At 39.1% G+C, this 17,113-nt stretch overlaps 1 protein-coding gene across 2 annotated transcripts in view; it reads right to left on the minus strand.

The window, feature by feature from the left end:
* Positions 1 to 17,113, minus strand: part of RASSF8 (Ras association domain family member 8) — a 90,073-nt gene that overhangs the window by 52,166 nt on the left and 20,794 nt on the right. For both annotated transcript variants that reach the window (XM_017829116.1, XM_017829113.1), the window contains exon 2: positions 1,852 to 1,949. The gene's annotated coding sequence lies outside the window, so the exon portion shown is untranslated. The remainder of the gene's footprint in view (positions 1 to 1,851; positions 1,950 to 17,113) is intronic.

Below are 17,113 nucleotides of genomic sequence, written 5' to 3' on the forward strand. Positions count from 1 at the left end.
ATCTGACTCCATGATTTCAGCGGGAAAAAATGTTTTAATAAACCACACACTACAAGCTGACCCTTTGTCTCATGCCCCAAAACAGATAGCAAAAGGAAGTCATATAATAACAACAAATTAGATTAGTGATGCTTATGATGACAAACCAAATTGCTTTATTCAAAACAAGTAGAGGTAAATAAGTAACTCTCCCCATATGAGGATGGGCAAGCACCATCCTGATGAATTTTCAACAGGCACATACCTTCTGTTCTCACACAATAAAATCATTCAAAGACTGTAACTCACTATGACTTGTTTCAAAGTGACAAATAAAGGAGTGACACTGCAGTCACCTGGCAGATAGCCACAAACTGGCTCCACTGAAAAGAATTTAGTCAAATACAGTCAACAACAAATTCTTAAATGTTTTAACTTGGCGGGAGAAAACCTGGCCCAAACACCACTGCGTTCCAAATTTCCTGGAGTTACAGGTTAACATATACATGCTCTGGCTAAATGCCACATGGGAAAAGTGAGAGACCAGTGTCTCTACAAATTCTGCACCCTGTTTTAGCCAGCAGGACAGTCTTCATTGCTGGTACTATTCCACCACACGGAACCACCACAATCTTTAGCAAGAACATGTTGTTAGTTGCAAGCACCAATTCCTTCCCTGAAAATGTTTGTTTTAGAAGAAAAATGACCAACTGATGTACATTAAAGAGACACGTAACATGCCTACAACGTGAGACAAAGTACTCTAATGAATAACCAAAAAAAACCCTTCTCAAATACACAACAGCTTAAGACAGTGTCTAAAGCCAGATTCTAAGACAACACAGCATTTTTTATGCTGTACATACTCACACACAAGCTACACTTTGGCAAAGCTCCTATACAGCACAGAGTGCATTCTACATATGTGCAGAAGAATTTCTACTAGTTCTACATTATATTAAGGACAACGCAAGTAAATCCTTTCAGTCATGCAACATTACTATCTATCCTTACACAGCTTTTTCTGCAGTAAGATAAAGCTGTTGTACATTTATCCTCATCTGTACTTCTGATACACAGAACTTCAACAAGAGACAAGCTTTCATTTTGGCAAATGACCAGGGAATTTTATTCTCTTTAGTTATAATGTTCCCTCACCTGGTCCAGTTATCAATAGAATACTACTACAGATAACTGTGTTTGCAGCAGCAGGAGCTGCAGAATGGTAGTCACACACAGAAACACAGGAGGTGTGACATATAGAAGTCTACCACTGAAAAGCTGATGTGTACATAAGGTAAACCAGCTTTAAGCAAGGCCTGTCCACGGTGACAAGCCAGAGAAGAAAGTGCGTTCTGAGTTTCTCTCGCTTGCTTCACCAATCCCATTTACATCATAAAACAGGAGGCCTGGGGGGGAGGGGGAAATCAAACAGATAAGAAAAGTCATACCAATACATAGTCTGACAGTACATATTTTTACAGCAATGGATTCTAAGTTCTGACATTTCTGATATCAAAAATTAATCATGTTGTCAGGAAAACCATTACCTGCTTCTGTTTACTTTTCCTGTCTGCTCTTCTGGAGTTTTGGCAATGTCTGACTTGCATAGCTGAGGACAACCCCTTATGCAGAATCACTAAGGCTGGAGAAGACCTCCAAGATCACCGAGTCCAGTCTTGGATCAAACACCACCTTGTTAACTAAACCATGGCACTGAGTGCCACGTCCAGTTGTTCCCTGAACACCTCCAGGGATGGGGACTCCACCACCTCCCTGGGCAGCCCCTTCCAATGCTTCACCACCCTTTCAGTGAAGAAATCCTTCCTGAAGATCTGCTGCCCAATTTGAAGCTTTTTGTTCATAACTTACCTGCAGATGAAAACAGACAGAGATCTCTTTATGCAGTGGACTTAGAGCAACCTGCTGCTCCAGGCATAGGTGTCAACTCTGCTTGACAGGGTCAGTTCCTAGAAGAAAGAAATTGAAATATTGCTATACATTAGTAAAACTACTTTTTCTTGAGGATAAAGTCCTATTCCCACTCCTCCCTTTTAATGCTTTGGAAAAAAAGTGTGTTCTCCCAGCATCTGTAGATCTAGGACAGCCTGCTACATACAAATAGAAGTTTATTTTTAAAAAGTTAGTTCAAAAGAAATGTGGAATACTGAACCTGATTTGCTGCTTCTTATACATTTTCCTGTTATAAGTAACCAAGTGTGGTAAACAGCTTTCCAGAAGGTTAGGAAAAAAACTAAGCACTGTATTAGGTGGTCATAAGCATCTACCACTGCTAAATTGTAAATATAGGAGATTGTGAAATAATCTTTCCTAATTTTCTTTTTAAGGAAAATAATCCTGAGACTGGAGCTGTTCCAGACATAAAAATCTCCAAGTGCCCTCGAACTGCATACCCTGCCTCCCTTGGAGTAGTGAATCACAACCAATAATGCATAAACAGTCACACAAACTAGGCAAAGGGTAACAAATCCCAAACTGCTGATTAAGACTAATATTAATCAGCTTGGAAGGGATGCTTACTACAGCCATGTTTAACAGCATCATTGTGACAGACTTACAAACATTGCCTAACACTATGTCATAGTGAGAGGTGGTTGTTTTCAAACATTCATCACGAAAGACTTTCTGAACAGTATTTTAAAGGAACTTATTATTATGTGTAACTCTAAAATGGGAACTTTAGCATAAAAGAACTGATCTATATCAGAAAAACCTGCTTCTAGTATTTTGGCATCTCCTCTTCCACTGTTATCACACACTAAATTTTGTCCAGGCAAAATGTTTGTCTCCCAGTATCTCTCAGTTATAAGAAAAGATGCAGTTAAGTACCAACTCCAGCATAAGAATGCCGTAAGAGTTCAAAAAGCAACAAACACCTCTTAAAAATCTGGAAAGAAAGGACTTGCCTGTTGTAAAACACTAGACCATGCACACTGAGCAAAGCCCTGCAGGGGTAATTGCTTCTCTCATTATGGCCAAAAACTTCATAATAGGACGTTCAGGAGCTCTGAAAATCTCATATCAAATCATTTTCACCACCACTAACTGAATATGTAGCTTGCACTCACAAACCAGTATTAATTAAATTCCTGGGTTGTCAGAAAATGTTTTGGTGATGTTTTGTGCTCTCTACTCTGTGGACCCACTAACATTTAATAATGGTTCATCACATGGGCCTTTTACTTCAGCTCTGAAAGGACCATAACAATTTTTGGTGAGTTTATGCCTCTCAGCTGAGAACCTATAATTTCATAGAAGGAATATATGCTTGTTAAAAATCCCTAATGTATTTGATTGCAGTTCCATTATAAGTCATTGCTTTAGGTTTATTCACCACATAGCCATAACTACAGTCATAGAAAATGCAGAACATTCATTTAACCCACCACATCAAGTTAGATCCCCAATGCTTAAGCCCCAGTTACTTATACATGTTAGATTAGGAAAATAGATCTGATTTTAGGATACAGATGGTGATTTAGTTAATCCAGAGGCACATATGCTTGAGTTTTGCTGCGGGAGGGAGCAGTAGAGAAGTATCATCTCACTCCAAACTATGAAAGCTCAGCTTTGAGATGTTAAAGAGTTGTCTTTAACTATTGCAAACTGATCAACTGCCAATATACAAGCAGTAAACATTTCAGTTGCTGTTCCTTGTTAATTATCCAGGATACTTTACACACCAGCCAAAGAACAGTGGATTCTTAACCTGAGAATGGAGCAGCTGTGATGCTGATCCAGCAGCAGGGACCGACACTTCCACTCAAACAGAGTCGCTTTATCTTCTGCTCTATTGAAGCCCTAAAGCTCTTCTCAGACCACTTTGCAAACTGAGTGGGAAGGAGTGAGGATAAGAGCCACATTCTGTCCTTAGGGACCCCTATTAAATCAGATTCCCAACATCAGCCACTTCCTCTTTGTTTTCCTCAAGCCATATGGCTTCCTGACAAAATCTGTACAAACAATAAATCCATTAATCAAGCCACTGCTGGAGGAAAAGCCTTTTTTTTCCCCCTTCCCTTCATCAATCCAGACATTTTAATGGAGATGTTTTATGTATTTTATGAAAGTCCCAAGGAAAATACTAAAGTAGTCTTTGTTCACACACTGCAGCCTTGTAGGCCAGAGCTGCATTTCTAGTACATACTTGTAGAAGGAGATCTTCGCATGTTAAAATGCAAAGAGACACAGCAATAGAGTCAAAACAGCAAGAAAGGAGTCCAGCCTTGTTGAATATTTAGCAAGGATGCGGTATAAATTGCTACCTGGGCTCCCAAGTATATTGTACCCAAAAAAAAAAAAAAAGGCAACAAAACTTACCATTTTTTGTAATTAACACAAATAGGTAAAACAAGAGAGGCAGCTCTGAAGAGATGTGTAAATATAAATAAATGCCACAAGCAGGCCATGAGCAGTTGAAAGGAAGAGCTTCTTTTAAGAGATGCCACAGAAAAGGACTTTCTTTGCAAGGGGAACCAAGATGACCAGTTCCACACAACACGCTACATGATCTGTTTGGCACCTCTAAACTTGTAAAGTCACACTGGTGACAACGTGCATCTCAGATCACGAGGAAATAAACACCACACATGCAAAGAACTCTATGGTAGGGAGGAAACAGAGAGAGAGGAGTAAGATTTTTAGCTCTTGTAGGTGGGAAAAGCCCTTTTTAAGATTAAGACCTGATTTCCTTTGCTTGCAACAGCTTTTTTACAACATCAGATTATTCTCGTACCCTCAGATGTCACTCATAGACATTTATGAAGTCTGTGTTACCTCTGTCTAAGCCGAACAACTACTTGCATCACACCCCGGAGCCTTCATAGCAAAGCAAGGGGTTTCTTAGTGATGATGGGAAAAGGGGGGACCAAGACACAGTTCATCATCTCAATGTATGATGGCATTACCAACAAACTGAACAAGGTTGATGTGTTTAAAGACTGTCATAGACTGGCCTGGGTTGGAAGGGATCTTAAAAATCATCTCATTCCAAACCCCTGCCATGGGCAGGGACACCTTCCACAAGCCCAGGTTGCTCCGAGTCCCGTCCAACCTGGCCTTGGACACTTCCAGGGATGGGGTAGCCACAGCTTCTCTGGGCAACCTGTGCCTGGGCCTCAACAGGGAAGAATTCCTTCCTAATATCCCATCTAAACCTCCTCTCTGTCAGTGTGAAGCCATTTCCCCTTGTTCTGTCACTCCAGGCCCTTGGAAACAGTCTCTCTCCATCTTCCTTGTAGCTCCTTCAGGTTCTGGAAGGTCACAATTAGGTCACCCTGAAGCCTTCTCTTCTCCAGACCGAACAATCCCAATTCCATGAAAATGCAAAGTGTCTGATTTGATTATCTCTTCCCACTGTTTTTTTCTGAAACTTCTTTGACTAAACTTATTAAATCAATAGTCTGCAGTGCAGGAGGAAAACTGGGAAGAACAAGAAATTGCTTTCAAACTCAAGTGGTCTCTTTCAGTCACACATTTCCAAAGCAACTGCGACCCTTCCACTTACACAGAAGGAAAACTAGACTGGCATGGTAACAAATCTTTTTACCTTAAATCATGTTTTATTTTCTTCACAGGTGTTCTGTAGCTTACTGGGTTATCAAAACTATGTCTTAATTCATGTCAACCCTGTATTTAAATGAAGTTCAGGAAACACAAAGCAGTTTATGACACTGACAAAAACCTTACAGAGAAAGCATTAAAAAAAAAAAAAAAAAGAGGAGTGAAGTTTGCTTTCAAAAAGTTTAGGTGGGTTTTTTGTCTTTTTTGGGGGTTTGGTGGTTGTTTGCTTTTTTTTAAATACAGAAAAGCAGCATCTTCATTAAAAGCAGGAAATCTTTAAAATTAAATCCCTTTCAGTCTTTGTTGAAGTTAAGTAACAATTAGCCATAAAAAAAAAATAAAAAAAAATTTGAAAGCGTAGCCTTCAAATTTTGAGTCATTATCTCCAAGGAGACACATCTGTAATATTAACAAGGTCAGAACATTTCAGTCAGTTCTTTTGGGTAATGGATGATACACAGGGAGCCTACACCACCATGAATTATTAGCTTTGAGGCCACAATCTGAAAAGATGCACCATCATATTCAAAGTACAGATGGATTAGTAAATGTCTTGAGGTAGTGGTGGTGAAAGGTATGTTTGTTTTGGACAGAGCAGTGAGGAGGATCAGGTGCTGCAAGTTAGGGAGGCTTTTTACCACATCTGGGTCAGATGGTCTCAATTATCCTCTCATCGCTGTTAATCAGAAGTCCTCCTTCAGCAGCTCTATAATAACCTATGTAAAAGTAAATCTGGCATTGGTGTTTGGCTTCTAGCAAGGAAAAAAGCTCGCCGGTCACAAACCAGTGCAAGCAGCACCCTGGCTGGAAGTGTTTTAAAAGCCTGTGGCAAGTGCAAAGTGCTGTCTCCACGTCAAGTGTGAAAGTGGAACACAGGAAATGTTGACAAGAGAATTTAAGTGTGTACCAGTGGGGAGAAGGTCCTGCTACATCAACTGTTCTGCTCTTTCTGACCCTATGGATAAACAGCAGGTGCTCCCAAATTAACAGGATCTGTTAATCAGCCTGTTTTGGCTACTGCTCTTACCTGTGGGGACAAAACTGGAAGCAAGACACTTTATTAAGAGAATACAAAGAACATCAAGCTGTTTGTCTTCACTGACTTGTTCATATCCTCACCTGACTGCAGAAGATCAAAGGGGTTTACTCCCATCTTCCTCTGAGCAACCCCACACCTCAACCAGAATTAAGAGAGGACTTGTCCAGCCCAGACTTCACTGCACCATTAATCCCACATCTGCTTGTGTCCATTTTGTCTGGAGCACTCAAGTCCTGCTTACCTGAGTGAGAAGCCTACATCTGTGATTCCCATATAGCTTTGTGTGTGTTTGCTTTTTAAAAACCATATCCTGCATTATCAGGAGCAAAAGCATTTACATCCCTTTCCATATGAGCCAGAGAAGAAGTTGCTTCTTTGTTACTACTATTAAGATCTTCTCATTGAGAGAAAAAAATTGGATAATATCTCCAAATTCAACTCTGAATTACTCCCTCAGGCTCTACTGAAGTGTTGAAAAGTAAGTGCTACAAAAACATGTTGATACATAAACCAAAAAGACTGAAATGAATATTACAAAGCAGTTTGATATAAAAGAAAAGTTTTAACTGTGATCTTCAGAGTTCTGCCCATCATTTTTCTCCTTGCAAGTGTGTGAAGGGCATTTTCTTTCCAGGAACAACAGGTTTGAATTTATTTAATGCAGTTTTAAGCCTTCAGAGTTACAGCTGGTGGGAAAAGAGAGAGAAGGAGTTTACATTCCTGCCTTACCCGTACAATTTCACTCTTGACTATTAATTCTTCAAACACAGCAAAAAACTCTTGCCATGCCTACATATGACTAAATATTTTGCACCAATTCTCCAAAAAGCATATATGAGAAAGCATACTTAAAGAGAAAGAGACTGAGTAATACACTTGAGTGCCATTTAACAGAAATCAGAATTAGGTCTGTGTATTCACACATCCATTGAGCTGTTTGGGTTGTAGAGGTTACCAGAAAGCACATTGAATTAGCTCCTCTTATTAATTGTAGTTGATAGAACCATAGGAGGGCATTTTAAAAGCACAATTCAAGTTAAAACATGTATGTCATTAATCATGCACATCTCTGAAAAAGTGCAGTTGGGCAAGTCATCCAGGTATTTAGGCAACATAAAAGTGGTAGCACATAAAACCAGTAGCATGATGGTGTTGCATTCGCTTTCATTTCATTCCTTTAGGATAAGCCTGATTGACAGCAACTGCAAAAAAAAAATTGAATAAAATTCTGGTTTATTTGCACCAGTGGAGTTAAGGACAAGTAGAACTAATGAAAAATGAAACCAAATCTCCCTTCCCAGAGAAGCTGTGGCTGCCCCATCCCTGGAAGTGTCCAAGGTCATCCAAGGTTGGATGGGGCTCTGAGCAACCTGGGATAGTGGAAGGTGTCCCTGCCCATGGCAGGGAGTTGGAATAAGATGATCTTTAAGGTCCCTTCCAACCCAAACCACTCTGATTTCACGGTTCCTTTGCCACTGAGCTCACCATGCAGCTTGTGTTTGCACTACAGGCAGAATCCAACAGTCCCTTCAGTTTGTTTAAACAGTCGATATTGCAGTTCCTGAGTAAACAATTCTCCACTTCCCAGGCACTGCCAGACAATTTTGATTTCCACATCATATCAATTTATAGTCAGTTCTGGAGAGCCTGTTCTATTTCTAAAAATCATGAAGGACTGCTGCTATCTTAGCAAGCAAAGGCTGTTCTTTCCTGCTACCATAGGTTGTTTACACAGCATCCCTTTGTAGGATCATTTAGCCTGGTTTTATATGAGCACTGAGGTAACAGTAGTTTGTGGAGTCCACATCAGGAACATAAAATAATTAAGATACCAGGATTAAGCAATCAGTGCAGATAATTTGTAAATTCAAAATGGTTCAGTTTAGCATTAACCCAAACCAACAAAAAAAAAATCAGTTTCAAGTCAGTTTTGTCTTTGACATCATCAGGAACATCCAACATTGCTCTGTGTTTCCAACTAACCCCTTCTACACGAGAAAGTTCTTATGCAAACCAGTGATTTTCCAAAGGGTTTAAAGGTTAACTTCAATCACCCTTTGCTTGGCAAAAAGAGTTATAAGTCACTGCTAATAATCCCCCCAAATTCCAGCATTCTTACACAGGACAAAGCAAAGGACTTAAGACAGTGCTCAGTAGCAGTAAAAACTGTGGGAGACAGAAATCCAGCCCCTTTTCCAAAGGCCTACAGTGCTCTCTTTTGTGATTGCCATCTTGCAGATGACAAACCATTTTCAAATCATGAGAAACATCAGAAGCCCACCTCTTTGCTGTGCCTTTGCACACAAGGCAAAGTTAAAGTGCTCAAGAGTCAAAGAGACTTCATATCATCCATATGTTAAGAGAACTTAATTTCAGAAGATGTTTTTAAAAAAACTTCACTAATTTAAGAGGGGGTTTTGTGCTTATGCACATGAAAAAGTAGAAGACAACAAATCATTTTGTTGTATACGTTGAAACACCCTCAAAGTAACTCGATTTCAGTATAAGAATAATATAGCAAGTTTGTTAAGTAATAATTTTTTTCAGGTAACTTGTGTCTGCAAATAGTCAGCTCCTATCTAATGAACTTGAAATGTCTCTAACTGAAAGCCCATGCTGGATAATAACAGGTAAAATATTGAAGTGTACAGCTGCTATGAATTTCATGGCTGTAGGAAGGCACAGATGGCACCTGCAGAAAGCAGAGTCGGGCCTGCAAGCTTGATTTCCAGCTGCCTCCACAAGCATTTGTCCTCGCTGAGGATGAGCACCCTCCATGAGACCTTCATCCAACACCCACGTGTTCCGTGTCACTGTGTCCCCCCTCCCTGAGCATGTGAGGGGCATTATAATGCACCACTTCTTAATTGTCACTAACCAAAGGAATAAGCATTTTATTGCAGCTACTGCTATTACATAATCATAGATTTCTTTTTGTTTGGAGCTTTCATTTCTTACTTCGTTGTGTAGCCAATAGATGCCAAACTACCTTTTTCTTTTCCTTGCAATCAGCTGTGAGTCAATGGAAGACAAAGAGCTGATTTTTGCTGGGTTTGTTGCACTCTGTCAAAGGAAATTTAATCGGTGTCAAGTGCACTTGGACCTTGCAGAGGTGCAAGTGTGAGGCAAATGTGAGAGAGAGGAAAGTTTATTTCTCCATCTCAACCCATCACCTCCTTCTCAACCAGCACTAAGTGAAGCCACAGTATTTTGTCTCAATAAAGACATTAACTTAAGAAAAACCCTGTAGAAAGGGACCACAACAACAGTTTCAGCACTAATTATAATCTCTAGTTGGACGCTAACTGGTAGTTAAATAGCACCTGGGAGATATGAGGGCCAACTAAGCACCAGCTACCAGGAAATGCCCCTGAGGCAATTTATGCCATTAAAGTCTTTGAAATTTATTTATTTGATAGTGTAAAGGTAAATAGCAAGTTCTTGCGTCATCTACTACAAAACTTAATTTGTGTCACTGGCAATATAAATCAACATTTAAAAGGCCACTAGTAACCAAAAGGAAAGCAACATTTTCCAGCCCAAGATTACTTTAAGTTTATAATTAATGAAAATGTGTCTGGAATTTAGTTCCTAGTTCACAACAACAGGATGACTATGTCTTTAAATCACCCAGAATTATAACATCTTAACTCACTCAGGGGGATAAACAAACAAACAAAACAAAACCAACCACAGGGCTAAATCTAAAGATCCTAACTCAGAAGCACAGAAAAATCAGATGTTTTCAGCAACTAACTATAGAAAATGTTAGGCTGCTCATCTCAGAAAGGAAAAAAACAAACAAACAAACAACAACACCAAATAAAAGAGACAAATCTCAAGATATTCTGCCTACAGTGGAGGGGAACAACCAACCCTGAAGATATTTCTATGAAGCTAAGCAAACTTTAAATGTATGTAGGTGGCATTACTTTAAGCAGAGTTTAAGATATAAAAAATATAGCAACTTGTGATCTAAGTATAATAAAATTGAACCTGGCAGATTATTAGCTCACTGCTTCTGCTCTCCTGTGAGAGGTTCTACAGCTCAGCTCATGGTACAGGCTGGTGCTGTCACTTTTAAATCAATCTCTTCACATCTCAAACCACTGTGGTTGTTAAGTGCAAATAATTAATTGTGGCTGTAATGAAAACAATAAACCTAAGTTTTTGCACACAAACATGACCCCTACCATTCAGTATTTGAATTCTCTGAAAAAGGTACATTTTTTGGGGGTAAATCCAAGGTATGGGATGAGAGACAGGGAGAAGATATTTTTATAGATGACTGCTCAAGATCAGTACGTCAAATAAAAAAATAGGAGGTAACCACAAAATGTTTGTCACAAAGATAATGGGTTGGTTAAAAAGTATGTTGTATAACAAAGTGAAAATAAATGTAAAAGCTTAGTGTCATCCCTGCCCACGGCAGGGGGATTGGAACCAGCTGATCTTTAAGGTCCCTTCTAACACAAACTATTCTGTGGTTCTATGATAACCAGACTCCAAGCATTGGAACAACAAAAAGAGACAACCTTCATATTCCTTAAGGCCTTTTCTTCTCAAGAACTTGAAGTAAGGAAATGCTTTCTTTTTCAAATCTTTCCTAACTGACTAATCAACTCCTCACATTAACTCCAGAATCAGACCAAGGCAGAAGTCAACACTTTTTCAAAGACCTTTCCTTACAGCTGAACAACCAGTTACTTATTTACTTCCTTTGTTTGGTTGGTTTTGGTAAGGGACCATGCCCTCAAATTAAGTGCTCAACACAAGCCAGGGGAAATGGAAAGTTTTCCTCTGAAGTTCAAAAGCAGGATTCAGATCCTGCTGCCACTAGCAGAATAAACAAGAAAAGAATCAAGATAAAGAGAAAAGCAGCAATAAAGCCCATCATGTCAGTTTTGCTGTTTTCAGACTTCCCTGGCAAGGTCTGTCCCTTGATTTCGAGCACTGCCCAGCAAAATTCCCCAAATTCCCTTTGAAAAGGTACCATGCACTGTAAAAACATGCGGGAGGTCCAGACTTCTGCAGCTCAAAGCCAAAGAGCTGCAAACACACGAGACCAACACGCTGTGAAGATGTACTGCAATGTTAACGTGCCAGATGTAAACACCAGCACATGGGCAGATTTACTCTTTCCCCACAGCAACGCCCTTCTTGGAATGCATGAGGCTTCCACTGACATTGGCTGCTTCCCAGGAGCAGTGTGACAACTCTCAGGTAGGGGTAAAAAAAGGCAATTTCAGACATCCATTCCTGAATCTGGAGATCCTCCTCTGGTTCTCAGAGCAACATTCAGTCAAGGGAGATCTGAAGTTACATGGCCAAACAGTAAGCTGTCTAGATCCTGCTAATATATGACAATAAGTCTGTTTTCAAGACTTTGCCATTTTTTCATGTGTTTTTAATCAAAGCTCTTTTTTCAACTACATCTAGACATGATTTCATAAATTCCTCTCCTCCCCAAACTCAGTTGTTTACCAACCTGCAAATGTTTTTTTGTAAGGTCTTACAAATCTAATTCACGGTATCATGGACTGGCTTGGGTTGGAAGGGACCTTAAAGATCATCTTGTTCCAACCCCCTGCCATGGGCAGGGACACTTCCCACTATCCCAGGTTGCTCCAAGCCCCCTCCAATCTGGCCTTGGACACTTCCAGGGATGGGGCAGCCACAGCTTCTCTGGGCAACCTGTGCCAGGGCCTCCCCACCCTCAAAGGGAAGGATTTTTTTGGATCCCATTCAAATTGCACCAATTCTGATGAGCCCTGACACTTTCAATTTCCAGAATTCCAATCAAAATCAAGAAACAACTAATTAAGGCCTCAGAGCTTCATTCTTGAGAGCAAACGGAATCCACCTACACACAAAACCTTCAAAATAGTCAATAGCAAAGCGTGGATATTTTCCAAAACCAACACAATCAATGAAACAGTTTCTGAAATGGCAAATGTAACAGACAAAAAGAGGCTGAACGGGATGCTTTGACCTTCTTCAAAAAATACAGAGACTAACAAAGTTAAAAGGCTTTTGGAAGATAAGAGATGCACATCTTGTTTCTATAAAAAGTATTTTATAGAAAACATACTTAAAAATATTCTCTTTCTACTACATCTAAACAGGATGAGTACACTGTGAGTAAATCAAGTAGTTGAAACATAAAAAAAAAACCCAAACAAAACAAAGTCTGAGTAGGAGAGTTGTGTAGTGACCAAACTCTCCATCATGAAGCTGCAGGACAGTGCAAATTATTTGAGGAAAGCTGTATTTTTCCTCCTTATGCTTCATATAATGTAAGAATCTGTAGATATCAAGTGGAAACTAATGAAACAACCTGAACCAAAAGGTACCCCCAATACCTGAGCTATCCCGTGACAGGATAGCTGTGAGCTGAACAAGAAAATCCACACACAAATCTTTTTATATTCACTCAAGGCACACACTGACCATGAAGTCATCCAGTTCCTTCACTCCTACGCCGATTCCAACAGTGACATAGGACAATTCTATCTCCAAAGAGACCAGCACAAACCAGTAGTTTGATAGCATCAATCCCCAAACCAAGCAGGGAGTTGTAACATCTACAAAGAGTCTCAATGATGCCCTTAAGTGAGCAATATTTCATATATTAGGCCCTTATGGAAATGTCATATAGGCACCTAAAGTTCCATTGGGCAAAAATACAGATATCTCAAAAGGGTCTGCATTTGTTTTTTTTTCTTCTATTTTCTTTCTTGTTGCAGCATCAAGTGAAATCCTTACTGCTTCCTTTTTAAATAAATGCTTTGTGAAAAAAACACAAAGCACAGTCAAGTTATTAGTATTAATCCTTAAGTATTACATTAAGAACACACCAATTCATTTGACTTAGCATGGTTACACATTATAACTATAAAAAGCTTTAAAGTACATTTACATAGTTTCTAAGATTAAACAAATATTAAATGAAAATACCACTTTACGGTTAGAAAATGGGCCACTTTTCAACACATTAATGAGATTTTAATTGTTTGAGTTAAAAGCAACATTCAAACATCTTTACTAGGTATTGCTGGACAATGTCTCAGTTCAGGCAGGCTCTCCAGTTGGAAAGAAGAGGCATCTACAGCAATGAAAATTTTATTCAGCGTCATAAAAGAGTATCAACCTATAGCTCTTTCCATAATACAATACACCAGTTGCACACAATATTAAATTCAGCTACAGTGATTAAGAATTCTCTTTACTGACAGAAGCACAAAAAAATGATTCATTTTTCACCTCATCAACTGCAGCTAAATAATTCCATACTGTAGAATGAAAGGTGGTTTTCTGCCATAGCATCAGCTGCCTGTGTTGAGACTTCCCTACCAGAGTTTAACTGAAGCTACTGGTAATGAGAATTTTTGGAATAAAGCTCTACAAACCAGCTACAAGGGTATAACCTTGACTTTCCAAGTGGATGCTCTATGCTAAATAAAGCAAGCACGGGACAACACTAATGGGCAGAAGCACTCCTAACTTATGTATCATTTAACAGAAGACACATATTTTGCTCTCAAAATCTAACAGTTTAGGTTAGTACCAGTTTCCTTTGCCAAACTGCTTTCAGGAACGCTGTAGCTAATTGTTCTTTGTGTTAGGTCAGGTCTGTGAGGCATGACTACAAGAACAATAATTCTGTGTGTCTCTGATTATCACAGGAAAGGTAATAAGTCTTCCAAAAGGACTAGACAAATGCAGCTGGCAAAGCATTCAATAACGTTTTGAAACATTCACGGGAGGGGTTCAGAAGTGATCTAAGGGGAGAAAAAAATCAACACCAAACAGAAGTCAAATGTGAGTGCACTCACTGCTCAGCATGGCCTCTTATCAGCATTTTCAGGAGCAAGTAACAAGCAACAGTTCCTATTGGAACCGATGGAAAAGTCTAATAACAGACCCACAGCATTCACAGCATGCACAAAACAAAACAAACCCCAAAAAACTCACAGCACAAACACTCCAGGAGTCCTACCCTCCCGAGCACTAGATAAACTCATACTTGAGGTACCTTCTCCACTTGAACCCAAGTGGGACTGTCTGTGTGGTCAACAGCAGAGTGAAACATTACTCCTTTTGTTTCAGAAGATAAATGAAAGTTTAATTAGCCCAGCTAAATTTTTTAAGGCCATGTCCAACAGTGATGAGCATTAGAAGTAACAAGAGTTATCTATATTTGATGTGCAGCAGAGGGAAAAAAAAAAACAAATCTCAAACTCCATCAGCATGAATTCACCCAGACACTCCTATTGTTCATTTTCTCAGATATATTTTCGAATAAAAAAAAAGGAATGTCCTTTCTAAAATGTAAATCGTGGTTTTCTGCTCTTTATTCCAGTCATTTTTGTCCTTCTTGCCCTTGAGATTATTGTGATGTGGAAAAGCACATACTTTGCATAGGACACAATACACCCCATATGAGAACAATTTCTAGATTTTGTGAGAAGTGACCTGGCATCACCATGAAATCATTTCTTTACTACACAAAGTATTTTTAATATGGAAATAATGTAGGACAAAAACATTGGTTCAGTCAGTTCCAAAAGAAGTCGCTATAATAAGAAAATATTATTCAGGTGTGACATTTTACCAAGTTATCGTATTCACAATAAAAAAAATCCCATACAACACAAACCCCACATTCTTTTATGTTTTGTTCTTGGAAACACAAAAAAAAAAAAAAAGTCAGTTTTTAGAGTGAAGCCTCCAAAGCTACCAAAGCTGCAGCAATAATATGTTTATATGCTGTTACATAATTCTTAATAAATAAGTTTTTGAAATGCATTAAAATCAGAACCAACATTTTCTTGGCAGTTTGCCATTAACAGACAAATAATTATTTCATTTCTGCCAGTGTAGCAAGCTGGTAGCAATCCAACTTAAGAGTTATTCCATTTCAACCTTGCTTCTTACCCCACATTAACTGAAATTGGTTTACATTATGTGACTAATGCAATAAAGGTAAGACTACTGTCACTTGACTAGAAGAGCTCATCATCCCTTGGCCATTACTGCATAGCTGAAATACAAATATAATTTATATGTATGCACAAGAATTCCACAATATTTATTATTGCAGCACCTTCTGTCCTAGGAAAGCCCTTGACCACAGCAGCAGGTTTCCCATAGATGAAGTCTGAGCTGTAGATTGGAGCCCCACAGGGAAACCTGAAGGGTAAAACACACCTGCACACCATCATTTCCCCATGCAAATACTTGCTTTCATTGCACCATTTCAAGTTGAAAGTTCCTTCACCAAAATAAAGCAGCTTATTCAGAAAAGGAATCTTAAACATAAAAAATCTTAAACATAAAAAATCTTAAACATAAAAAATTAGGTTGAATGCAGAGTTCAGAAAGTCCCTCATATACATAGACCACCACATGTTCTTTAAAATCACAGCAATAATACACACCCACAAAAAGCCTCACCTAAAACCAACACAGCAATGTTCTGGAGAAGGTCACTGAAACTGCTCTGAGAAGCACTCATATCCCTCCCCATAGCTACTCCACTCTGGAATACCTTCCAGGGAACATTAAAGTGGAGTTGCAGACAAAACAAAATAAAGAACAGCTCATTAAATCATGTCCAAAATGCTGGGCAGTAGGTGGGAAATTAAGTCACTCTTCTAAGCAAAATGCTGGCCATCTCGAAAACATGAGAGGTGTGCCTGTGGTATCATGGAATGGTGTGGGTTGGAAAAAACCCTGTAGATAATCTCATTCCAACCTTCCTGCCATGGGCAAATACAAAACACCCCAAATGGCAATTCATAATTCTGTTACAAGAGTCAAAATCCCATTTCTAAATGCCCTATGAAGAAAAAGAACAGACTAAGCAGTGGTCTGACACCACTGTTAAGCTCTAAGAATGTTTCACATTAAAAACAAAGTAGGACACAATACCTCAAACAGTTGTTCAGACTTGAAAAGGAACTAGCTTTTGGGGCAGAGAGGTTGATTTTGACTAGTCAACCATACTAATTCAATATATATTGCCTAAAATAAACCTGGAACTACACACACAGTGTACACTGTCATAAAGGGTGCAGGAGAATCCATCAGTTCAAGAAATAGGCCCATAAACCAGCCATAATTACTATTTTAAGGACTTCAGAATTGGCTTCTTACCTATATTAGCTGAAAAGCCAAAAGTTATGTTTATAGCATGGTTTATGATCTACATAAGTCTCAGAAACGTTAAGATTCAGCTAAATCACAGGACAAACCCAGTCTTTTAATCCAAGGTGTGAATGAATTGGTGTTACTGTCACCAGCAAAGGGAGCTTTTCATCTCTTCAAGGTCAGAGTTAAAAGTCACCACCTTCTTGTGAAAGCAAATCTAATATCTGCCACCACCGACCATCCCATGTGTTCAAGAGAAGTGCAAGAGGCACGAGAGAGCTCTTTTTGTCTGCTTTTGCTGATAGCATAGCACACAAAGCCCTCATAACAAAGTAAAATAATCAGCTACAGTCAAGTACA

The sequence above is a fragment of the Lepidothrix coronata genome, unplaced genomic scaffold, assembly GCF_001604755.1.
Source record: "Lepidothrix coronata isolate B3197 unplaced genomic scaffold, Lepidothrix_coronata-1.0 Scaffold158, whole genome shotgun sequence".
Taxonomy (NCBI): domain Eukaryota; kingdom Metazoa; phylum Chordata; class Aves; order Passeriformes; family Pipridae; genus Lepidothrix; species Lepidothrix coronata.